Here is a 26,623-nt window from a genome sequence, read left to right as displayed (position 1 = left end):
AAACAGTGTCAGACTTTATTTTTCTGGGCTCCAAAATCACTGCAGATGGTGACTGCAGCCGTGAAATTAAAAGACGCTTACTCCTTGGAAGGAAAGTTATGACCAACCTAGATAGCGTGTTCAAAAGCAGAGACATTACTTTGCCAACAAAGGTCCATCTAGTCAAGGCTATGGTTTCTCCTGTGGTCATGTATGGATGTGAGAGTTGGACTGTGAAGAAGGCTGAGTGCCGAAGAATTGATGCTTTTGAACTGTGATGTTGGAGAAGACTCTTGAGAGTCCCTTGGACTGCCAGGAGATCCAACCAGTACATTCTGAAGGAGATCAGCCCTGGGATTTCTTTGGAAGGACTGATGCTAAAGCTGAAATTCCAGTACTTTGGCCACCTTATGCAAAGAGTTGACTCATTGGAAAAGACTCTGATGCTGGGAGGGATTGGGGGCAGGAGGAGAAGGGGACAACAGAGGATGAGATGGATGGATGGCATCACCGACTTGATGGACGTGAGTTTGAGTGAACTCCGGGAGTTGGTGATGGACAGGGAGGCCTGACGTGCTGCGATTCATGGGGCAGAAAAGAGTCAGACACAACTGAGCGACTGATCTGATCTGATTTCTTACATTTAGGTCTATTATCCATTTCAAATTTCAAAAAAATTTTTTTAATATTGTATGGTATATTGGTCAAAATCTTTTTCTTTCTTCCTTTTTTTCCCTTTTCTCTTCTTCCTTTCTCTTTCTTTTCTTTTTTTCCTAAGCATCACTTATTGAAAAGATTATCCTTTCCCTATTGAACTGCATTGGATCCCCATCAAAAATTAACTGACCCTATATTTATGGGTCTATTTCTAGACTCTGTTCTATTACATTGATCTGCATGTCTATGCCAATACCATAGTCTCTTGGTAATGTAGTTTCATGATACACCTTAAAACCCAGTAGCATAAGTTTTGCAACTTTGTTCTTTTCCAAAATTGTTTTTGCTATTTCTAGGCCCTTTGTACCTTCATATAAACTTAAGAATCAGCTTGTCACTTTCTACAAAAAAAGCCGATGGTATTTTTGATGAGATTACATTGAAACTATAGATTAATTTGGGAAGACTGTACAATATTAAATCTTTTAATCTATTAGCATGCTACATCTCTCCACTTTTTAGGTGTTCTTTAACTCCCTCAATAATGGTATATGGTTTTCATTGACCTGGTCTTATATGTAGCTTGTTAAGTTTATCCTAAGTATTTCATATTTTTGACAGGATTCTAAATTATATAATTTCAATTTTTGATTGTTTATTGCTAGTATAGAGGAAAACAAATGACTTTTGTATATTGACCTTATATCCTACAGCCTCACTAAACCGTCTTATTAATTAGCTCCGGTAATCTGTTTTGCGGGGCTTCCCAGGTGGCGCAGTTGGTAAAGAATCCATCTGCCAATGCAGGAGACGCAAGGGACGTGGATTCAATACCTGAGTCAGGAAGATCCCCTGGAGTCGGAAATGACAGACTACTCTAGTATTGTTGCCTAGGAAATCCCATGGGTCCATAGTGTCTGCAGTCCATAGTGTCACAAAGAGTCTATGTCACAAAATCTGTTTTGTAGGTTTGCAAGAACTATTTCTCTAGTTTGCAGATATCTAAGGTTTGTCTATCATGAATGATTAGGAACAATTTTGCAAACAAAGACAGCTTTAGTTATTCTTTTACAGTCTACATACTGTAGACTTTGTTTCTTTTTCTTGCTTTATTACTCTAAGATCTCCAAAACAATGCTGAACAGAAGTGGTGAGAGCTGACAACCTTTCCTTGTTTCTGGTCTTAAAGGTAAAACAAAAAATCTTTTACCATTAAGCCTAGTGAATTAGCATTAATTTTTTTGAGATGATATCCTCATTATCAGTTTGAAAGCATCCTCTTCCATTCCCTCTTTGCTAGAATATATATATTTAAAATAGTAAATGGATGTTGAATTTTCTCAAATGCTTTTAAAATATTTATTGTGATGAGCATATGTGGTTTTTTTCTTTTTTTTAGTTTTTGTTGTGGTGAATTATACTAATTGATTTCTTTCATGTGACTAATCTCACAAGTCTAGGATAAACCCCACTTAGTTATGACATGTCAATTTTGTTAAGGAGTTTTGCACATTCTTGAAGGAGGCATATATGTCTGTAATTTTCTTCTCTTATAATGTCTTTGTCTGGTTTTGACATCAGGTTAATGACCACTGAGATGATTATGGCTGCAGTGATTTGGGGTACTCATGAGCGATCATTAGATTATCATTAGATTTAGGAGAAAAAAAGGAAGTGTCTTTTGTGTAATTTATTATAGGTACCACGATTTTATTCAAAGTCTGGGATTCTTAAAGAATAAACTATTTCATCCAAAAGCAAATACAGGTCAACAGAATGAAAATAATTGGAAAAATAACACCCATTTTAGCAGAAAGTCTCCATATAAAATCACCTCTAAATAAGCATCTGGAAAAAGGAATAAATGTTATTTCAGAGCTTGGTAAGAGGCTGGCACACTCCTGTTCTGCCCGTGCTCAAGAAGTTGGAGGGAAATCAAGGAAGGCACTCAGGGATGTTCACTGTACACCTCTGCTGCTGAGATAAGATGCAAATGGGGCAGCGGTGGGGATTCTCTTGATTTGTTTCATCTTCCTCATTTCCCTTGGCACATCTTCAGACTGACAGTGATGACACTGACCTCCTACTAATTGAGAGTGTATATGGGGAGAAGAGGCGACGATGTTGATTAAAAGTAACAATCGTTTAAGGAAACAAGGGGTCTGGACCCTTGACTGCTACCAGGAGAGAGATGTGGAGAAGCCCAAGGGAGCAGGTTGGAGATAGACTTGCAGCCTCAGCCCAGATGCCTGCATTTATGTGATGAGCAATAATCTCTGCATGCTTTGTCAGTCCTGAGAGAGTCTTCTTCCCAAAATAATTATTTTATCTTCATAGCAAGAGTAGCTCTTATTTTCTATCCAAATTCACATCTTCATCTGCCTTATGGAAGCCCTGCCCTTACCAAGGCTTTGGCTGAGATGCTGGCTATGTTCTGCCAAGATCAGATCTTCCTCCTAATCTTTTCATGACACTTAAATCTGTAGTGACTTTGAAAGGAGAAGGAGGTTTAGGATCCCATCATGTCTTCAGGATGAAAAAACTGAATAGAGACAAAAAAAAAAAAAATCACTGTAGTCCCTAGCAGGGAGCTATACTACTCAAGTGGAGTGGTGGTCTCAAAAAATGGTCACTTATTTTCTGCCCACCTCCCTAGTCCCCTTAAAATCAGAGCCTGAGACAAAGGCTTACATACAGGTAGTTTACTTGAGAATGTGGCCGCAGGGGGCGGGAGTGAGAGAAAAGCAACAGAGAAGGAAGGGAAGCCAACAAAAGGATCTGTTGCTATGTGACCACAGCATGGGCAATAGGTCTTGACCCTGTGGAATTTTCTGAGGATCCATATGAAGAGCGTTTTAGAACGTCCACAGGGGATGAAAGAAGGAAATACGTATTTATCAGCTCTCATCTGCCCCTCATCACAAGCGGCCCTGGAATGTCAATACTCTTGCATTTTGAGCTGTCTACATAGGAATGTGGTGCCATCCCCATATTATGATCTGATCTTATAACAGGAGCAGTTTTGAGAGACATGAGACAGCATGGAAGGGAATTATTAGGGACTTGGCCTGAAGCAAGGATGAACCAGACAGGTCCCTGGTTTTAAATGTGAGAAGGGAAGTGGTGCATCTGTTTTTCAACAAGTCAGACATGGGCCCTGGGATGGGGCTGGCCTGGGGCTTCCCAGGTGGCACAGTGCTAGAGAACTCCGCTGCTAGTGCAGAAGGTGCAAGAGACGAGGGTTTAATCCCTGGGTCGGGAAGATCCCCCGGAGAAGGAAATGGCAACCCAGGTCAGTGTTCTTGCCTGGGAAACGCCAAGGACAGAGGAGCCTGGTGGGCCATAGTCCATGAAGCCATGAAGAGTTGGACACAACTGAAGGACTGAGCATGCGTGCATGCACACATGGGGCTGGCCCAAGTTTGACAAGGTGTCATGGAGGAGCTGAGGTTGCAGATGGGAAACAAGAGCATTGCAGAGGAAGTGTTTAGAAGCAGTGACAAGATTTCAGAAATTAGGGGGATGCAGAAGGATTAAAAGAAGGCGCAGACAGCCTCGAGGGCACAGAGAGGGTTCCAAGTTGCCCCACACGCATCCCCAGGCTTGCAGAAGCCAGGCTAATCTCATGGCACGTACTAGGTTCCTCTGAATTGACTGTTTGCCTGAACACACAGTGTGATCCATGGGCTCAGAATGAGGGGATTGGTGCCACTGGCTGGGGCTGACAGACTAGGAATGTGCAGGACTCTCCGCTCTGCTGCGGCTGAGCAGGAGGCCTCTGCCTTGGAGGGGCAGACACATAACCCCTGGCCCTGATCCTACTCTGACATAACCCATCAGTGTGAAAGTGTGGAAGTGTTAGTCATTCAGTTGTGTCCGACTCTTTGCAACCTCATGGACTGCAGCCCGCCAGGCTCCTCTGTCCATGCAATTCTCCAGGCAAGAATACTGGAGTGGGTAGCCATTCCCTTCCCCAGGAGATCTTCCTGACCCAGGGATTGAACCCAGGTCTCCCGGATTGCAGGTGGATTCTTTACTGTCTGAGCCACCAGGGATAACCTGCCAGTTGACCCTCAGACCCCAGGTAACCAGGCCCCCTTAACTCAGCTGACTGGGTGACTGCCCTACCCTTAACACCTAATCCTTTGAGGCTGAGACCAAACCCTCAGCCAGGACTAATAGCTCACTGACCTAGGACAGCATGAACACAGCAGGTATCCCAAACTATAACTCATGGTTCCTCTGTTAATTTCATTTGGGGGAAAAGAGCCATGTTTTATTATAATGGGCCGGATATCATGTAATAATGTAAGCAAACTCATTTTGACAAACTTCCCATTTTCATTGTTTATTATCAGTACTTTTCTTTTATGTTGTTTAAAGAGTGATCTCAGATTCTCTAGGTTTTCACAGAGAAAACACACTGAATCAATGTTTTAGATTGAAACAAAGACATTGGAAGCAAATTTAAATAAGACGTGGTTTTATACATCATTGGCTGCGTAACAATTGATAGATTAGCTTCCCTTTATTTTTCTTCAAAGGAAAAAAAATTCCAGTTGAATGATGCTTTGAAAATAGCTAACTGGAAGCCTGTGAGGGACTTGCTGAGAGAGTTGAGGTGACAAGACCACACATGTTCGTGTGTTTCCTGGGAAAAAAATTTTCCAATTTAAAGAGATTTGGGTGCTGCCGTTATTTCTTTAGCTATAATGCATAAGAATGGAAAAGATAGCTTTCCTTAAGAAAACATTAGGTGTCAACTTTTAAAAAAGTGACTTTTTTTCCTTTTTCAAGATGTTTCACTTATCTCTTCATAGTTTTATTATTTGACGTTGACATCTTTGACACACTCACCTTTCCAGCAGCGCTTGGGGATAGCACAGGGCTGTGTCTTCAGGAAACAGGAGCCTTGCTCCTCCGCATGGCTCCTCACACTTGCTGGACCACCGTCTCCTGAGGCACCTCCGCATCTCCGAGACCCTTCCTCAGCCCTCTGTGTACCAGCCCCTGCTCCACCCTGTGCAAGCTTGTCTGCACACCTTTCTTCCTGTTGACTGAGACATGTTATCCTTGCTTCCGTTGCCAAATTCCTGGCGGATTGCTCCCTGTTCACCATCTTGTAAGATTAATTCTAGATTACAGTGTTTCTGAGTAGCTTGAGTTCCTAAAATAGGTTGCACATAGACCAAGGTGGAAAATTGAGCTAATTAGGTTGCTGAAATCAAATGAATTTTGTGTTATAACAGATCCTGGTCCATCAGACCCTCTCCTAGCAGTGTTAGCTCTTGAGCACTGCAGTAAAAATCAGAAATAAGCAAGAAGAAAGTCTTCTAAGTGACAAGTCCAATAACTGTCACAGAATCCACATAACTTTATTCCTTTGATTAAATTTAACAAAACGTTATTGAGTATTTTCTATCTGCCAGATGCTGTCCTGGGTGGTAGGAATACTGAGATGAATAATTTATCTCCCTCTCACCTTCTTCCAGAAAGGATCTGAGGCAGCTCGTAGCAGAAACATATAAAATAAAATGGCCAAATACAGGTTTTGAAAACTCTGGGCAAGGCAAATATAAATTAAAATAGGTCACGTCTAGGGGGAAAAGAAGACATGGTTACACGGCCAATGACAGCCTTCGTAATTGTGATGCCTGAGCTGTGAATTTGACTCTAAGCGCATTAAGTGGCCAAGGCGAAAGGGAAAAATGGTCAGCTATACAGAGAAACTGTATAGTTACTCAGGGGGGAAACAACGAACAAGATATGGTTCCTAACGACAAGGAATTCTTCATTCGGCAGGAGAGACAGATCTGCAGCGAACATCTGTAGAGCAAAGCTGTGTCATGATGGTCTGTATAAAGTGTTAGGAGGATAGAAAGAGGGGGAAGTGTATTTCACTTGAGAAGGAGAAGATGCCCTGTGATCATTACCTCAAAAGAGGAAGTGGACACAGAGGAGAATGGTGTTTGAGGCCGAGGGAAACAGAACCATGACCCTTGATTATAGCGGCCCCCAGCTTTGCGCACATAAGCATTGCTTCAAGTGCTTGTTAAGACTCTGAGTCATGAGGACTGGGACTTTTCACAAGGACTCCAGAATGCTAGTTCTAGTGCAAAGTGACCAGACTTTTGGAAACTCTGAAATAGGCTCTCCCCTTGTTGCACAGCGAAAGATGAGGTTGGAAAAGTAGGCTCAATCCACTTGGAGTGGGCCTCGTACGCTGCAGTTAGAAACTTGGGCTTTCTGGGTTATGGGGGACTCCGGACATTTAAAAGCCTAAGCAGGTGAATGACACTATCAGATGTGTGTGTCTGTGTGTATGCCTGTGTTTGCTTTTCTTTTTCCAGATTTTAAATGCAACAGCTAGAGGACGAAAGCAGCAAGGGACCAAAACAGGGAAACAAGTAGGAATATTGTTGCATGCTAAATTGTGTCCAGCTCCTTGCGACCCCATGGACCAGACTCCTCTGTCCATGGGATTTCCCAAGCAGGAATACTGGAGTGGGTTGCCATTTCCTTCTCCAGGGGATCTTCCTGACCCAGGGATCGAACTCCTGTCTCCTGTTTCTCCTGCATTGGCAGGTGGATTCTTTACCCCTGAGCCACCTGAGAAGCCCTAGGAATATTGCAGGTCCAAATCAAAGAGGAAAAGGACGTGCTGAAGGTAATGGCAGGGGAAATGGAGAAAGTGAACAGTTTTTTTTGCAGTAAGCGTGAGCCCCTTGTTGTATTATCAGCCACAGATTTACTCGTCTGGTTAATCCACTGTTTTCATATCTCACATACTATTATATTATGTCAGTTTCTGCCCTCTGGCATCTGGCCTAACTAAACCCACAAGCAGCTCCAGGGACTTGCAGGGTGAAGGGTCCCTGCTGACCTCTTCATGGTCTACCTATGGGTGGGTGGTGGGATGGCTCTAAAGAGCCGAGAAGGACGCTTACTCATTGTTGTCTAGGGGAGGCAACCTCTCTCCTGCAGTGAGGGTAACATAGTGGATAGCAGTTTCTTGGTTTCTTTTTTTTATGTTTACACATTTTTTTTTCTGGCTACACTGTAGCAGCCTGTAGGATCTTACTTTTGCACCCCCTGTGTTGGAAGCACAGGGTCTCAACCATTGGACAGCCAGAGAAGTCCTTGTTTACACATTTTAAAAACTATATTTTTCATAAACAGATGAAATATGGAGGAGAGTAGTGAATCTTCATAATTATTTGGATTCTGCAATTTCAAGATTCTTATAACCTTTGTTCAGCTATATTGGAGTATAATTGACAAAATTATATATATTTAAAGCTACAATATGATGATTTGACATATCTGTGAAGTGATTACCATAATTAGGTTCATTAACACATCCACCCCTCACACGTAGCTACCTTTCTTGTGTGGTGACACTGAAGGTTTACTCTCTTAGCAACTTCCAAGCACAAACACAGTGTTTTGAACTACAGTCACCACACTGTATGTTAGCTCCCCAGAGCTTCCTCATCCCATCACTGAAGACTTGTACCCTATTACCATCATCTCCCCATCTTCCCCACCCCACTGGCCCCCCGTAACCACCATTCTACTGTTTCCGGAGTTCCAGTTTTTCTTTCTCTCTCTTTTTTTAGATTCCACATATGAGTGAATCCATACAGCCCCAAACTCTTCCTCTTACCCTCCTCAATGTGTCTGGTGTTGGATTTGTTTTTCCTCCGATGCTGTGTGGACCTTCTTCACCAGACTCCTGAATGGCGACAAAGGCACTCTCCTCTGTGGGCAGCTGTCATAACTGCTGCCCTTTGGTGGAAATACAAGAGAAAACTCCTATCTCACCATTTTGCTGCCATCGCTGCTATTTGTTTTTATTTGTTCTGAGAAAATAGCCAATAATGTCCAATTCACTGAATTCCGCAAACACAATGTCTCCCTCTCCAAAATGGCAGTAAATGCCAGCACCTTTGCATGTAGCTCACAAAAAGTACAGTGTCTGAAGCTGGACGGGCTTCCCGAACAAGGCCCAGCTGTTTGAGTCTCCTCTCACGCTTTCAGGGGTGTTTATCTGAGCAACAAGCCTATGATCCAGTCTGTTATTTAATTTATGGTACAAGAGCCACTGAGCACAGTCCTAAGACAAAGTCAAATGAATAACACTGACTGGGATCCACTGATGAGACCTCTGGTCAGCAGGATAATGACCTCCCAGAGACGTCCGTGTCCTAATCCCTAGGGCCTGGGAATATGTTATCTTGCGTGGCAGAAGGGGTCTATTGGTTTGCTGGGGCTGCTGTAACAAAGTGCCATGAACTGGGTGGTTTAAACCACAGAAATTTAGTTTCTCACAGTTCTGGAGGCTACAGGTTCAAAATCAAGATGGGTCCTTCTGAGGGCTGTGAGGAAAGCCTCTGTCTGTTCCAGGCCTCCCTCCTGGACTTGGACCTTCTCCTTGTGTTTCTTTGCATCATCTTGCCTTTATGTGTGTCTGTGTCTGGGTCCAAATTTCCCCTTTCAATAAGGAAATCAATCATATTGGATTAAGGCCTGCCCTTCAGGACAAAATCTTCACTGACTACATTACGATTCAATTTTCAAATAAGTTCACATTCTGGGGTTGAAGACTTCCAGCTTTGAATCTGGGAGACACAATTCAACCCACAATAAGGTACTTTGCAGATAGGACTCAAGTTAAGGATGATGAGATGGAGAGATGACTCCGAATGATCCAGAAGAGCCCAGTGAGTCCTTAGAAGTGGAGAACCTTTCCTTTTGTGGTCAGCAAAGAAAGTTGTGATGACAGAAGGGTGCTAAGAGCAAGCAACACAGCTGCCTTTGAAGGTGGAGGAGGGGCCACAAGGCAGGAAATAGCGGTGGCCTCAGAGGCTGGAAAAGGCAAGGAAACAGATTCTCCCGCAGAAAGACCTCAGCCCAGCCGACACCTTGACTTAGCCCAGTGAGACCTGTTGTCAGACTTCCTACCCACAGATCACACATTTGTACTGTTTTCAGCACTCGGTTTGTGGTAATTCGTTACACAGCAATCAAAAACGAATACAACCCCATCCCAACCACAGCCCCTAAATTCACCACTCAGGCTCCCATCCCCCATAAATGCTGCCTCTCTTCTGGGAGTCACTCTCCACAGAGCTTCCCCCACAGAACTGATCAGAGCTGAGGCAGGCAGGAAACTCATACCAGGGCTCTGTAACAACCTAGGGGGTGGGGAAAGCGGGGAAGTGGGAGGGAGTTTCAAGAGGGAGTGCACATCCGTACGTCTATGGCTAATTCATACTGATGTGTGACAGAAAGAAAACCAATACTGTAAAATAACCATCAATTAAAAATAAATAAATACAATTTTAAAAAGTCAGGTTTAGTGTCAGCTTCCTGGCAGAGCGTCTGCCCAGCCCACGGCCACTCCACTGTGCACCCCCTGACTTCAGAGTGAGACCAGAGAGCATGGTCAGAGGAGATCCTCCTGTCTGCCCTGAGCTGACAAAGCAGGATGGACAGTCTCTCTGGAGATCTTGAGCTCAGAGGCTCTGGGACCAGGAGTTGGGAGCTGGTTTCTGTTAATAACAGAGGTACGGAGGGAAGGTCGGTGTGTTAGCACTGCTGAGGGGATTGGCGCCGTGCTGCCCTGCATGCACCAGTCTGCAAAGAGTTTGTATGACTGGCCAGGAGCCTGAGCACTTGGCATTTGCTAATCCAGAAAGTCCAACCAAGACTGCACTGGAGAGAAGAAGTGGAAAAAGTGGAAGTGTTAGTTGCTCAGTCGTGTCCAGTCCCATGGACTGTAACCCACGAGGCTTCTCTGTCCGTGGAATTCTTTAGGCAAGAATACTGGAGTGAGTAGCCGTTCCCTTCTCTAGGGGATCTTCCCGACCCAGGGATTGAACCCAGGTCTCCTGCATTGCGGGGAGAGTCGTTACTATCTGAGCCATCAAGGGAAGAGAATGAAAGGGAGCTGCAGAATAGGCCAGGGCAGGATGTTGCTGTCCATGTGGGGCGGTGGGAGGAGGCTGCCACTCCTGGCTAAAAGAGGTCTCAGAGGAGTTTCCGGGTTCATTGTTACAATGAAGTGTTGTCAAATGACTCCGCCTTTTCTCTCCAAATCCAGTAACCAATTTCTGGAGGCCTTATTTTCTTCTAGAAGAGCTAAACCACACATCTCTTACTGTAGGTGGTTCTTGCCCTTATTTATCCTTACACAGAGGCTGGCGAAATCCTCAATTGCCTCTCAGTGCTTTTGTTTTGTTTTAACGTGTTTGATTTTTGAAAGCTGTTAAGACCTAGATTGGAGACTCTTAGATGATCAGATCCTCTCCGGTGTCAGGATGCTTAAACAAGGCTCTAGTCTTTCCTTTGTATCTATTCCATCAGGAACTGCTGGAGATAAAAGCAAACGTCTTAGAAAAGCAAGTGTGACATCTGGTTCACTATCAGGAATAAATCTCTACCTGCCAAGCAAGACTGTAAGGCAATCTGGAACCAGTTACTATGCAAACTTGTTTTATTTCAAAACCGTATATCACCTGACTTACCTTTCTATTTATTGCCTGTCTTGAATTCTTTTTCAGTATCAAGATGCTCCTAATGAAACACAGTTGACCTGAGTTTTGAGGTGAAAGGGGAGAAAGGAGTTTGTCAAAAGGACTTAAAGGGAAAGTGCTCTTATTTCCTTTAGCTTTTGTGGCTGCAAAGTCACCCCAGAAACCAAGCTGCAGTTCTAAAGGAAGGGAGGGAAACTGGTGGTGCTCTGATGCCCAAAATTCTATTGCAGGAGCTGGTTTGAAGATGTAGTGAATGAGCAGTGCATTCCTGCGCTGACAGGTAATATGGGGTCAGGTCCTGGTCTGGCCACTGCCTGGTGTGTTGAAAGGTCTCGGATGGAAGATGCTGGAGAGCAGGCCTGTGCTTGCATGACCTGCTCTCAACTGCCTCCCTCCCTCCCCTGGCGGCCATTGGCGAAGGCCTTGAGAGGACTTGCAGGTGACAAGGGTAGCCGTCAGCTGCTGTGTGCTGACCAGAGAGCGCCCCAGCTCTTCCAGATGCTTGTGTCTTCCCCCGTGAGTATTTGATGTGCAAGAACCCAGCAGTGCCAAATGGCAGGCAAAGCCATACATCCTCAGTGTGAGCACACAAGACTGGGGCACAGTAGGCCCGTGAAAGAGGACTGTTGTTTATATAGCAGCCTTTGGATTTTCTTACTTCCTGTACATTATCCTGTAATACCTTTCAGAAAAACCTGGTGAAGACGCTGCCGTCTTTCCCATCTTACAGATGAAGACGTGGCGGTGCAAAGGGCTGACTGACTTACTCTTAAGTTGAAGTGAGCCTCAAGCCCCTTTCTCCTGACTCTAATGCAGGGATCTCAAACTCAGATACCCAAAGGATCAGGGGAGTAATCGTGGCCAGTAACAGTGGCCCGGAGAGCACATGGCCTGTCCTCAGGGCAGCATCTTTCAGCAAAAGAGGTGCTGCCACCCGAGAATCCAGGTCCAAAGTTGCCAGAGTCTTCTAGTTTTTCATTCCACAATACGGATTTGTGTGTGTGTGTGTGTGTGTGTGTGTGTGATGGCAACTTATTCAAAATGCTTGATAAACACTAAAGAACAGGACTTCCTTGGTGGTCCTGGGTCTGACTCTCTGCTCCCAATACAGGAGGCCCGGGTTCAGTCCTTGGTCAGGGAACTAGATCCCACATGCCGCAACTAAAGATCTTATGGGCTGCAACTAAGACTCAGCACAGACAAATAAATAAATATTAAAAACAACAACAACAACAACAACAACACACACACTGAAAACAAAAGCAACTTTCTGGGTCTTAAGTAGCTGTCTGAAGGCCCTGTCTTGTTTTCCCCCCAGTTTGCAATGTCTGCTGGTGGCTCATTTCACATTAATTGAGCACCTACTATGTCCAGGGACTCTGCTGAGTGCAGGCAAACGGGAAGAGTCCCTATTTAAATAGAGTCAATTTGCTGGTGGAGGTTCCTTTATTCATATCCACTGAGTACCTACTTTATATCCATATCTACTTTAGACTCAGCTTCTAGTCCTGGTCACATGCTGGCTGCTAGGGTTTAAAATAAACCACACAGTTGCACAACAAGGTGACTGTTTTTAATGCCACTCACTGTACAGTTAAAAACCGTTAACATGGTGAATTTTATGTTATTTATATTTCACAACTATAAAGTCATGCTATAAAACAATGTAATTTTTATCTTCCGCAAAGATAAAATCTAAATGAGAAGAGAAAATTTAGTGCTATCAAATACTTACTTCAGCAGATATCTGAGCAGCCACTGTGCATGAAGCACCAGTCTAGGTGCAGGAACAGAAAGTTGCAGGAAATTCGTTCCTGTCTCCAAATGCAGCTTCTACCCAGAGATGAGAGTAATGCTGGAAGCAGCCTAGGGTTTTGCAGTTGATAGATGATAACTCCCTGCCAGGCCCTTTAGAAAGGGCTTTGTGTACACTGGCTACTTCATAGGCGCCTCATATGAGCAACCCTATGGGCCTGATACTATTATCAACCTCATTTTACAAAAGAGGTGACCGAGGCTCAGAGAGGTCAGCCTCTTGCCCTAGTCACACAGTGCTAGAGAGTGGAGAAGCCAGGGTTTGAGCCCACATACACTTGACTCCAGTGCCCACAGCAGAGGGGTGGTAAGGTGCCTGGTGTAACCAGCCAGCAGAGATCATGGGGCTCAGGAGACAGAGTGCTGAGGAGGCTGGGCAAGATGCACCAAGGTGAGCACCACACCTGACACAGGTAAGCGTGCTGCGGGTCTCCTGCTGCAAGTCCACCGCGGTTTCACAGAGCTCATATCTCAGTCTGCTTGTAAACAGCAGTAATGCACTGCTAACAGCTCTGGAGGCTGGAAGTCTGAGCTCGGGGTGCCAGCATGGTCAGGTGGGGGCCCTCTTCCAGGTCACAGACCTCTCCTTGTGTCCTCAAGTGGCAGGAGGGACGAGGGAGCTTGGTGTGGTCTCTTGTATAAAAGCATGCGTGAATAGTTGTGTCCGACCCTTTGTGACCCCGGGGACTGTAGCCCGCCAGGCTCCTCTGTCCATGGGATTCTCCAGGCAAGAATACTGGAGTGGGTTGCATTTCCTCCTCCAGAGGATCCTCCCGACCCGGGGATTGAACCTGTGTCTCTTGCGTCACCTGTGTCTCTTGTGTCTCCTGCACTGGCCAGAGGATTCTGTGCCACTGCACCACCTGCAAGCACTAATAGCATTCATGAGGCTCTACCGTCAAAACCTAATCACCCCAGCTTCCAATACCATCATCTTTGAGGATCAGGATTTCAGCATATGCATTTTGGGGGACACAAACATTCAGTCCATAGCAGTCATGAATGCTAATTTCTAAAGAATGAGAGATGGAGAAAATGGGGAAGGACATGCTGGTCACAAGAAGCAGTTTAACACAGGGCAGGGGCGGGGGCTGCCCATACCATGGAGCCCTCAACACCCAGCTGTGACACAGGGAAGGGTGACCTCACACAATGTGGGAGACATCTGAGGGTGATGGCAGCCGTGGCAGGGCCTGGGTACCTGTCTGGAGCTGGTGCAACCTTAGCAACAGACACCCCGCCTCACCACGGGACTGGAGGAAGTTGTCAGGGACCATCTAGCAGTTTAGTGGGCTCAAGTTGAAGACTCTTCAAATAATGGGATGGTTGGCTTCCAAGGGCGCCTGGAGGTTCTACCAATATGCAGGGGGTGGAGACTAAGAAATGCAGTTGGGTGTAGCTGATGCAGCGCTGTTTTAGGCAGATGCACTGAATTGTAGATGCAGGGGATACGACACTCAGCCAGGCTGGCCTGAGGCACAAGTCATTCACTCCATAAATACTGAGTCTGTTCCATGAGTGCCATGCTCTGCTTTATTTTTTAAATTTTTATTAAAAAATATCTAAATTAAGATGTTTTCTTGAAATATAGTTGATTGGCAATATTAAGTTCATTTCGGGTGCTCAGCATAGTGATGCAGTATTTTTACAGGCCATGCTCTTTTTTCAGTGTTGGGGACACACCAGTGAACAAGGCAGGTGAGTTCCCTGAGAGCAGGTAGAGTTTATTATTTATATGGATAATACACAAGTTTAAAAAGTATATATAATAAGAAATTTTCAGACAGTGACAAGCATATAAAGATAAGAGGGGAGGAGCTAGAAGTGATGGTGGTCACTGGTCTAGCTAGAACACTTAGGGAAGGCTTCTCTGAGGAGGTGACTTGGAGCTGAGACCTGAATATTAAGATAGGAGTGGCCATGAGTTGGAGTGCAGAAGGCAGAGGGGAAAGTGGTACTAAGGCCCTGTGGCAGATGTGAGCTGTTTCCTGCAGCTTTGAACATATCTGAGGAAAGGAGGAAGTCAATGTGGTTGGTGAGAAGAGAAAGGTTAAGAGATGAGGTTGGGAGAGGACCAGACCATATTGGGTCTTGCAGGCTCCAGGCCATAAATGCACATGTACTGGAGCAGCCTCAGCAGTGAAGCAAGGAAGGAAGAAGTTTCTGGACCAGCTGGGAAGGATCCAGGGAAAACAAGCTGGGCCACAGAGTGAACTCCTGTGAGTTTGGTTGACCGTCCAGGTTGCAATGTCCAAACGGACCTGGGCAATCCAAGCTTGGGTGTGGTCACATTAATGCAAGGTGCTCCTCTGCGGAGCAGAATGTAGAAGTCCATCCAGGAAGTGCCCAGCCAAGTCAGCCCCAGCCAGAGGGGAGGGGGTGGGGGTAGGGGCAACACAGGGAAAGATCTCGGGCAGGTTAACAGGGCCTCTGTGAATTTCAGGGCTAAGGGGGGAAGAAAAGCCAAAGCTCTGGTAACCGCTAGGTGAGAACACTGACGGGCTGAAGGCGGTTGTAGTGGAGGAGGGTTTGGGGGAAAGGCGATGGTCGGGGCACCGGCTCCAAGCTCAGCCCTAGGCAGAGCACTGGCAATAAGGCTGATTTGGGCGCCACCTGCTGGTGGGATGCAGCTGCTGCTAGTCTCCTGGTTCTAGTCAGGACCACCTGAAGCGGAGGCCAGAAGGGACTTTGTGATCTAATTCTTACTATTTCAGTTTTGTTTAAGGTATGAATCCAATAGATGCTAAATTTTCTGTGCAGAAATTTTAAAGTAGTATCAAAAACAGGGAAAATGACTCAAATTCCTTAACCACTTGGAAAAGACAAAGGATTTGCAAAGAGAATTTTTATAGTGAGCAGCCATCAAGTCCCATCCATCACAGGGTTGGTGGGGGGGGGGGCAGTCTGTAGCTGTTCCTTGCATCAATCTTACAGAGAGACTCCAAGAAGAGTGCTTGGAGAGCTTGATCAGTGTTTCCTGAACAGAAAGACACTGGACTAGGATCTGATTTCTGCCTACAAGATCCAACCCACATGAAATGGGCTGTCTGCCTAGGAAAAGAGAGTAAAAATAAGTAGTTGCTGCTTCAGGCAGAGTTAGTAGGGGCAAAGTGTGTGTGTGTGTGTGTGTGTGTGTGTGGTGTGGGTGATGTGTGTGGTGTGTGTATACCCAGGTGTGTGATGTGTGTGTGTGGTGTGTGAGTGTGGTTGTATGTGTGATGTATGTGGTGTGTGTGTGGGGGGGGTGTGTGGTATGTGGTGTGTGTGTGTGTGTGTGTATGCGTGCCCCCAGATGCTCTGGAAAAGAGGAGTTTTTGTTGAGAGGTGGTTGTTGTGGTTGTTGCTTTTCAAGAAAATAGCAGGTGTTGATGTAAATAGCCAAGTATAATCACAGGTGTTGCAGTGGTAAAGAAAACACCTGCCATTGTAGGAGATGCAAGAGATGTGAGTTCAATCCCTGGGTCGGGAAGATCCCTGGGAAGAGGAAATGGTTACCCACTCCAATATTCTTGCCTGGAAAATTCCATGGACAGAAGAGCCTGGAGGGCTCCAGTCCATGGGGTCACAAAGAGTCAGAGGCAACTGAGAACACAATAAACATGACAAGATAAGAAATATTATATTTCCCAAAGTGAATGCCTATTTTTTTCCTGATTACAAAATATTGCATGCTAGCCAAAATTTAAACATCTCTTAAATACACATTAGCAGAAAATTAATTTTCCTTTATTCCCCATGATGGTCTTCAGGCCGTTTCCATCGTTAACAATCTCCATCTACGTTCTGGGGTTCAGTCTTCTGCGCTGTGACCAGCAGGTGGCAGCACACCACTACGTTAAGGGGACTCAGACACGACGTCGATTGGAGAGGCAAGTTTCTGCCAGCAGAAAGCTACGTAAAATGGATTTAAAATTCTTTTAAGTTTTAAAAAACGATGTCAGGAAAACCTCCAGTAATTTTTTTTACATGTTGAGAAATGGTCGGTTCTGGCCACTATGACCTAGATTATTGCCCCTGAGCGCTGAGATTTTGAGAACAAGAAAATAAATGTTTAGAAAACAGGAAACTTACTGGCTTATGTAATTGAAAAATCCAGGGTTATGTGCTTCAGGTCTGGCTTGATCTGACTTTATTCTATCAGTAGGGCCTTGGGTCTGCTTTCCTGATGTTTTCTGCTCTCCACAGCTAGCTTTGTCCTAGGACTGCCTTCCCTTCTGCTGGAAAATGGTCACAGCAGATCAAGCCCTCATATCTGCACATTTCACCTTCTAGAATGAAAGTTTCACCCACTGCCTTTGCTCTGTCCCCCCAAATGCTGCCTTGGATCTATCTCAGGAGCCTGAATCAAATCACTTGCCCTTTCTGAAAGCAAGTACAGTGATTGGGGGATGGAGCTGTGTTCATTCACTGGAGCCCGAATTTCACGCCCCACAAAAGCAGCCAAGATTCCCCTGAAGTACATGGACTATGTTGGGGTGAGGGAAATACCTGAGTGACTAAGAAGAGCTAGCATGGGAGGAGGGGTGGATGTTTGGTGGCCACGTGTGGACCATCAGCATGACTCTGGTACCCTAGGTCTTGGGGAGTCTTAGTGATCACCAGTAACCTGGGAAAGGCATAGGAACAAACCTCAAGGTAGCAAGTCGGACAACCTCCTCCAGGCCTGCCCACTCCAACCCACCCTCCACGCATTTAGCCCCTGAAGGGCTTCTCTAGGCTGCACATATGACTGAACATTTCTCTACTGCAAACCCTACTGATGGCTCCCGTTCTCCAAGCTCACGTCTTTAGCATGGCACACGAGGCCCTGTACCCTCTAGTTCCCAATTTCTCCAGCCTCATCATCAGCCTCTACTATCCCCAGCACCCACTTTAGCCTCCACCCACCCTGATCTGCTTGTTCCTGTCTTCACTCTGATGGGAGGGTCTTTCCATTTTTCTCACCTGAGTTGACTCCTCTTTCTCCTTCCAAAGTTAGCTCATTTGTCACCATTTCCTCCAAAGTGTCTTTCTACTGATGCCCCCAGGGTGCGTGCTGCCCTTGCCCTTGGCCTGAATACCACACCAGGTAAAAATCCGCAACATGGCTTTAACCACGTAGTGTTGCAAAGATCTGCTAGGCATGGGCCTCCCTCTCCCTAACTGTGCAATTCTGGATGGCATAGGACTGAGGCAGGAGCTCAAGAGTTGTTTAAGGAACTGCTGGAAGGCATTTTCAACCCTCCTCAGCAGCACGGGGTCGGGGTATTTTCTTCTCTGGGAGGCAGATAGTGGTTTTTTCCCCCCTGAAGAACTGAACTTCCTCAGTCTACTGTTTTTTTTCCCCCAAGAAGCCAACCGTCCCATTGGCCTGAGTGATCTTCTAGGATCCCTTCTAGTCTTAAAGTATATGATTCATCACTGGAAACAGCACTGGAGCCACAGAAAGTCCCACTGATCAAATTGGTGGAGAAGCTGAGCTTCCTTCTACAGAAAGTCAGGAGTGGATCATTGGAAATAGCCCCAGGTTTTGGATGTACTAGGATCTAAGTCATACAAGCTTTCCATAGTCTGCAATCACTCCATTTTATTCCCCCCAAAAAAGGCATTTTCATTTTTGCAGAGATTTATAATTTTTTTTCTTCCTAGCTTCCTGGCTGATCTGCTAGGGTAGAAAGGTCCCAGTGTTCCATGAATTGGCAGGGAGGTCAACAGAGTTGGGCCGTTTGGAATGACATTACCATGGCTACTAAGGAAAGTTCACATTTTTTGAAAGCTCACTTTACTACCTATCATTTTACATATATAAATGCATTGTAAATTATCATGTGTGATTCAATGTTTACAACATCCTGTGAGGTCACACCAGTATTATCCCCATTTTACAGATGAGAAAACTGAAGTACAGAAAGGTTAAGTTGCTTACCGAAGGCCGTGAAGCTACTCAGTGACCAAGACAGGATTCAAATGCAAGCACTCTGGACCCCCAGACCCCCAACCACCATTCTGTACTGCCAGTCTTATCCAGGCTGTGTAGGATGAAGGAGGGAGAGGGGCATCCAAACTGGTGGGACCTTCCCTGAGCTGCCACCCAAGCTGCTGGATTCAAATGACCCGACCTGGCTCAGTTGGACCCATCCAGGAGTCTTTGCATATGGGTGCTCAGTCGCTCTGTCATGTCTGATTCTTTGTGACCCGAAAGACTGTAGCCTGCCAGGCTCTCCTGTCCTTGGGATTTCCCAGGCAAGAATACTGGAGTAGGTTGCCATTTCCTTCTCTAGGAAGGAGAAGGAAACCTTCTCCAGGTCTTTGCCGCTACTGCTAAGTCACTTCAGTCGTGTCCAACTCTGTGCGACCCCATAGACGGCAGCCCACCAGGCTCCCCCGTCCCTGGGATTCTCCAGGCAAGAACACTGGAGTGGGTTGCCATTTCCTTCTCCAATGCATGAAAATGAAAAGTGAAAGTGAAGTCACTCAGTCGTGTCTGACTCCTAGCGACCCCCTGGACTGCAGCCCACCAGGCTCCTCTGTCCATGGGATTTTCCAGGCAAGAGTTCTGGAGTGGGGTGCCACTGCCTTCTCCATCTCCAGGTCTTTAAAACACCCTAAATACTGATAATGAGAATTAAAATGCCTGCTATAGATCAATCACATTACAATCTTCAGAACACATCACAAGCTTTATTTCATTAGACACTGACAGTGGCTCTGTGACAGAGGTGTATTAGCTCCATTTTACAGGAGGAGAGTGTGAGGCTCAGCAAGCTAAGTGGCCACTCAAGTGCCCCAAACAAGTGGACAGAGAGCTGGGACTTGCTTCTGGGGCACCTGTCTGTGAACTCAGAGTTTCTTCCCGTGTGGACATAGGCCTCCCAATCTCAGGAGGTTATCCAGTGGAAACGGCACTGGAATGGCTTCTTCTTAGTCTCTGTTCTCTGCTGCCCTCAGACAACACCCAGCTAGGCTGCTTCTCCCCCTTGCAGCCCCTGCCCAGCCGGCCAGGCAGGTCTGACAATAGAGATACCTGCTTCCATGTCTAGGGCGACCTTTTGCCACATCCACTCCCAATCTGTGCCCACTCCTTTCCTCCAAACATCCCCTTTTCCCTTTGCCTAGAAATGTTTGAAGTCTGCCTCTGAGTCACTAACTAATCTCAGCTGGTGGCCAGTGTCCCCTCCCCCACTTCATGGGCCATCATTCCCCACATTCCTTCAGAGTCCTTGGGTCTGTGGAATTTCAGGGACACTAGAACCTGGAGTGCTGGCCAAGGTCAGACCTGCACTTTGCCACCTTTCCCAGGGTCCATCCAAAATCCCCTTAGAGCCAGCACTTGGGGGAGAGAAGTATGAAGGTCATATTTCTAGTCTTCCTCTCAGAGTAGATGTTGATTAAGGCCTGCCATTTGGTCATTCAAATAATTAAGGAAAGCTCACTCCAGGAAAAAAAAAAAAAGGCCATCTCTCTCTACTGGAGTCTCTGAGACCCCCAGCAAATCACTCCTCCTAGTAAACCCAATCACCCTCTCTTACTCACACTGAGACCTGGACTGTTGGAGGCAAGTCAGCAAAGTTGGGCCATCCTGAACAACTTTATTATGACCGATAAGGACAGTTCACATTCTGTGTGTGTGAAAGAGAAAGTTTTACATATATTTTACTATGTAATAGTAAAATAAATCCGGTACATCAAATTTTTGCAAGTTACTGCTTGAAATAAGACCAAAGAAGCAGTAAGTTAAAAAATGGGAGGGGGAGAGTTGCTTGTTATAACATAGAAAGTAAATAATAATACAGATGGAACCCAGGTATAACATTAAAAATTGCTCATATGGATGGAGGGGTTGGGGGAGGGGAGATCCAAGAGGAAGAGGATATATGTATACATAGAGCTTATTCACTTTGTTGTACAACAGAAACTGGCACAATATTGTAAAACAACTATACCCCATAGGTTTTTAAAAATTGCTTATATGGTGTATGATTATTAATAACTAAAATTTGGGAAACACCACTGCCCACCACTGAATCCTCACAAAATTCTGTGAAGGACAGCTCACATTTTTTTTTTTGAGAGCTCATTTTGTTAGTTAAGATTCACTGAGCTCTCACTAGTGCAAGATATCATTTTAAGTTTAATATATGTATAAATCATTTGATAGTCACAATCTTATGAAGTAGGCACCATTATCATTCCCATTTTACAGATAAGGAAACTGAGGCATATGAAGGTTAAGTCCTTGCCTGCGACATGAAGCTAGTTCGAATAAGAGAAGCCAGGAGCTAAGATCAATCCCTGCTCCACCCCCGACTCCCCAAGCAGGTGGGCACATCTATCTACTCATTTCTTTGAGTATCAGCTAAGTTCAGGGCATGCAGAGAAAATAGGTATAAGCCCTGGTCTCTGTAAGTCTGGACTTCCCAGGAGGTTCAGTGGTAGAGAATCTGCCTGCCAATGCAGGAGACTTGGGTTCCATCCTTGGGTGGGGGAGACCCCCTGGAAGAGAAAATGGCAACACACTTCAGTATTCTTGCCTGAAAAATTCCATGGGCAGAGGAGCCTGGAGGACTACAGTCCATGTGGTCACAAAGAGTCGGACACGACTGAGTGGCTCTGTAATTTCAATGTCTGACTTCTTGACAGTGAAGACAGACATGTGAGTTACAGCACAAGGAAACAAGTGCTAGGAGCTGGCAGGTAGGAAGTATGAGGGAACAGAAGGGGGAATTCACTGAGACAGAAGGATGCTACACAGGGGAGGTCTCATGGGCCAAAGTTCAGAGCCATAAACGAGGACGTTCTTACTGGGACACTGAACTGTGACCCACAGCCCTGCTGGACCTCCTGTGAATGGGGAATGTGGCGTACACCTATCAAACCGCTGAATGACCCCCAAGATTCCCAGCCACTGACCAAATACTCAGGTGCCCCTTTCTGTAGAGATTCATGGGCAGGTGATGGGAACAATTACCAGGGATGTTTCATGACAATATGAACCCCCTCTCTGGGCCCTCTGAAAATGCATGCTATGGTTTTCTGATATTTTCTGTTATGTCATGAAATTTATGACTCTGATCTCACAGAGCAGCCAGAAGTTTCGGAGGCAACTGGTGATATATGTGGGCCTTCTGACTCCTCTGAGAAATGATTCAATTGTGTCTCTTAAAGAGATTTAATCCTAAATATTAGGCTGGAACGAATAGGAAATGCAAATCTGTCTACTCTGTTTAAGGATTTTGCACTAGTTGATAGTTTCAAAACAATCATGCAGAGAAACAACGTATTTTAACAAATAAATCTTGTTGGAAAGTGTAGATGCTTTGACAAATCTGAAAGTCCACCGAGTCACACATTTCCTTGTCAACTCTTGCTTCCAGCTGGCAAGCAGTTAAAATAATATTCCAAGAAGGTTTAACATTCATGATTACATTGTTTGATTACTGCATTTTCTGTGTGTGTGTACTTAGTCATGTCTTTGTGACCTATTGACTGTCGCCCACAAGGCTCCTCTGTCCATGAAATTTTTCAGGCAAAAATACTGGAGTGATTTGTTATTTCCTCCTTCAGGGGATCCTCCTGGCCCAGGAATCGAACTCTTGTCTCCTTTGTCTCCTGCATTTGCAGGTGGATTCTATTGCACTTTCAAGATGATGGTTTTTCAAAATTGTATCTTGCAGCTAAAAATTAAATAGCGACTTCTGTGTATGCACGGCATTCTTTAATAAAATGAGACCCAATGCAATATTCTCAGAGGCTGAGCAGTAATATAGAAGAGATTTACCGTAGTCCAGATGAGTGAGATCACTGATCCTATAGAATTCTTATTATTTTCTCAAGCTAAACTCCAGGGAATGCTGGGAATGGCCCCACAAGCTCCATTCACATCTTCCAGCCTCCTACATGGGCTTTTCTCTCCCACATGGATACCAGAAAAATTCTCGCAGCCTTTTGGCTGTGAGCTGGGAAAAAATGCCTCCTTAGAGAAAGCTGTGGACGGAGCTGTTTATTTGTGTCCACTGTAAAAACGTACCTCTGAATTTTAGAGCAGTGGAATACTATGTTTGACACTATAATGATGAATACATGCCACTCTCCTTTTTTCAAAACATATAGAATGCACAACACCAAGAGTGAACTGCAATGTAAACCACGGACTTTGGGTGATAAGGACATGGAATGTGGGTTCATCAATTAGAACAATGTATCACTATGATGGGGCAGGTTGATAATGGGAGAAGTTATGCAGGTGTGGAGACACTGGATATAAAGAAACTGCATATGTTTTCTGCCTAATTTTGCTGTGAACCTAAAACTGGGCTTAAAAAGACCCTTTGGGCAACTCAGCACAGTATAAAACCTTTCCCCCTAATGCTGGCAACCCTGACCCTGCCAGCACCCCGCATTCTCAGACTGCTCTTTCCTGATCCACTACATTTGGTGCCAGATCCGAACACTTGACTTTATTTCTTGCTTGTCGCTCAGGAGCTGGATGTCCAATCAATGTTTGTGGTGGAGAGTCCAGTGAGTGCCAGACCCTGGCTTACATTTGGGTTCAAGCTTGGCTCAGACTCCGTCTTCAGGGTCTACACTGAAGGGGCCCCAGGTGAGTCTGCATACAGTAGTAGGTCTGATGTGCTTTTCCATATTGAATATTGATTTGATTTAAAAAATTATTTACTATACCTAAAATAAGCTAAGAGGATAAGGGGAATAAGATCAGGAAGATGGAAGATTGTAATTACTTTTTAAAATATAGTTTTATATCCTTTCTCATTCTTGTTAAAACTATCTAGCATCTTTACCATATCACCTACAACAAAAAATTGTTTTATACTTTAAAATTAAAAAAAATTCATTTACAAATGTCCTGAGTGGTAGGTCCACCCTGTGTTCATTTATCAGAACAAAGAGAACAGACGCAGCTGAGAATGAAACCCACGAGTGCTGGCAGCATCTTCCTCCCTGGACCCGCCTGCTTCTTGCAGCCAGGCCAGGCTGGGTTGAGTGGGTAACAGACAACTACAAGCATCTCTGGCTTAACACACGAAAGCTGGTCTTCATCCACACAAAGTCCAAGGTAAATATCACTGGCTGGGCGACTCTGTGTCATAGGCTCAAGGGTCCAGCTCCTGACATCGTGTGCTGCTCTGACATCCCAGAATCCTTTGCTCCAGGCACAGAATTAGCAAAGCCAGGAACCATGGAAGAGCCTGCGAGGCACTTTAGGGGCCAGGCCTTCAAATGGCATTACACCTGAGCATCTGCTACATGCAGTAAGGGAGCCACTTCCACTGGGGATGCTTTTGAAGCTAAAAGGTCATTTTCATTTTTCCTAGAATTTTTATTCCCCATTTAACCAGGATTTTCTCCTTCTATATCTATAGTCAGTCATTAAATCAGAGACCCTTTGACACAAATGTTCTGAGTAGTCCGCTTCCTGGCCCAAGTCTCAGGAAAGACCTCTGTGTTAGGACAGGGGGTTCACAGGGAACAGCCTTTTTGCTTTTTCAAGAAAGGGGTAAAATAATACAAAAAAATACAACTATATATGCAGCAAGAATTCTATAAAGAAAACTATTAAAAAGACAAACCCATCCTATTTTCCTGGGACCCATAAATCAGCCCAGAGTATGTGGCATATCCTGCATGGTAGGTCATTCTTAAGTTTTAAAAACATCATTCTCTTCCTAATTGGAAGAGAATATATGGTTCCATTTAAAACACTTGATAGTTTTCTAATCATTATCTGCAAATATTTGTTACTGAAAACCTGTTGTGCTAAGCTGTTCTAGAAACAGTTATAGGAGACAGTTATAGAAACAGTGTCCTCCACGTCCTCCAGATGGCCAATACTGCACTATCTTGCTTTTTTCCAAAAACCAAGTTTTTTGGAGGCAATAGGAAACCATGGAAGGGAATCTTACCCTATAGAAGTCATGATTCTGGAATATACTTAATTATTGATTCTTAATTAAAAACGTACATCATAGATGCTCAAATATAAGGTGAGGATTTATTTTCCTATAAAATTATCCCTTGGTGAGAATTCCCTGGCTGTCCAGTGTTCAGGATTCTGAGCTTTCACTCCCATGGCCCTGGTTCAACCCCAGGTTAGGGAACTAAGATCTCATAAGCTGCATGGCATGGCACAAAAAAAGGATTATCCCTTGGTAAAGAGAAAGTAGTCCATGTTTATGACCTCAAAAAGACTCTCATGAAGCTGCTATCTTAGTTACTTTCATGTAAATAGCAAAGTACTGCTTGGGAAAGAGTCATCTATGTCAAAGTGGGTCCAGCCCAGCAAACTAAGGCATTGGGTACCCTTGGCCAAGGTATCTATGATGAGAAGATGAACACAAAGGGCTGTGTCCAGTTCACTTCCAGGGTTTCAACTAGCCTTGGTTAGTTTTACATGGAAGCATCAGTTTGTATTAGTTTGGTTTCACTGAACATCCGAGTCATTTAGCTCTGCTTGTTCTGATTCCATAAGCCTTCCTCCAAACCCAAGCAACCTTCTGATGATGACGCAGTGTCTGCCTTCAGGAAAAGAATGTACTGATCATGTAGCCTTTTGAGCATTTTGGTCCCTAGGACAGTCAATTCTTGTTGCCAATTAGTACTCTGGCATATTGCTTTTATTCTTTAGCCTCACACAGAGAGCTTGGCTCTGCGTGTGTGTGTGCTCAGTCGTGTCCAACTCTTTGCCAACACTATGGACTGGAACCCATCAGGCCCCTCTGTCCATGTAATTTTTCAGGCAAGAATATTGGTTGCCATTTCCTATTCCAGGGGATCTTCTCAACCCAGGGATTGAACTTGTGTCTCCTGCATTGGTAGGTGGATTCTTTACCACTGTACCACCTGGGAAGCCCCACTACTTGGCTAACGTGGCTTTATCTAAAAAATAGGTCTGCTTTAGGTGGATTGTTCTCAATGTGCAAGGCTGAATCTAGACTAGCCCATGGATAACCCATAAAGGTAGTGGTGGCCCCAGTCAAGGCTTCTCTGAAGGTGGACTGCTGATCTTGTTCTTCAAGAAAATTTTTTGACTTGTTGGGTGAGTGAAGGACGGCTACTTTTTTATATGATAGTTTCTGTTTCAAATTGTAAGCTATCAGTCCCCACCTCTACACAGCTCTAGGTTGCTTCTCTTTAGTGTACCAGGAATGAATTCTGCACGTAATACCCCAAACTTCTATGTTACTGGCAATTTTGGAGGCAAGAAACTTATCTTTTCTTATTAGCAATTCTGACTGCAAGGAGATCCAACCAGTCCATTCTGAAGGAGATCAGCCCTGGGTGTTCTTTGGAAGGAATGATGCTAAAGCTGAAACTCCAGTACTTTGGCCACCTCATGCCAAGAGTTGACTCATTGGAAAAGACTGACGCTGGGAGGGATTGGGGGCAGGAGGAGAAGGGGACGACAGAGGATGAGATGGCTGGATGGCATCACCGACCCGATGGACCTGAGTTTGAGTGAACTCCGGGAGATGGTGATGGACAGGGAGGCCTGGCGTGCTGCAATTCATGGGGTCGCAAAGAGTCGCACATGACTAAGCGACTGAACTGAACTGAACTGAAAAAGAAATCACAGTATTTTACAGCTCACTTTAAGAGCTGAGCTGATGTAAGCTATGTCCTCCAGATACAAAGACAAA

Source organism: Bos mutus, chromosome 3 (genome assembly GCF_027580195.1).
Source record: "Bos mutus isolate GX-2022 chromosome 3, NWIPB_WYAK_1.1, whole genome shotgun sequence".
NCBI classification, from domain to species: Eukaryota; Metazoa; Chordata; class Mammalia; order Artiodactyla; family Bovidae; genus Bos; species Bos mutus.
Note: the sequence above shows the minus strand (reverse complement) of the source record.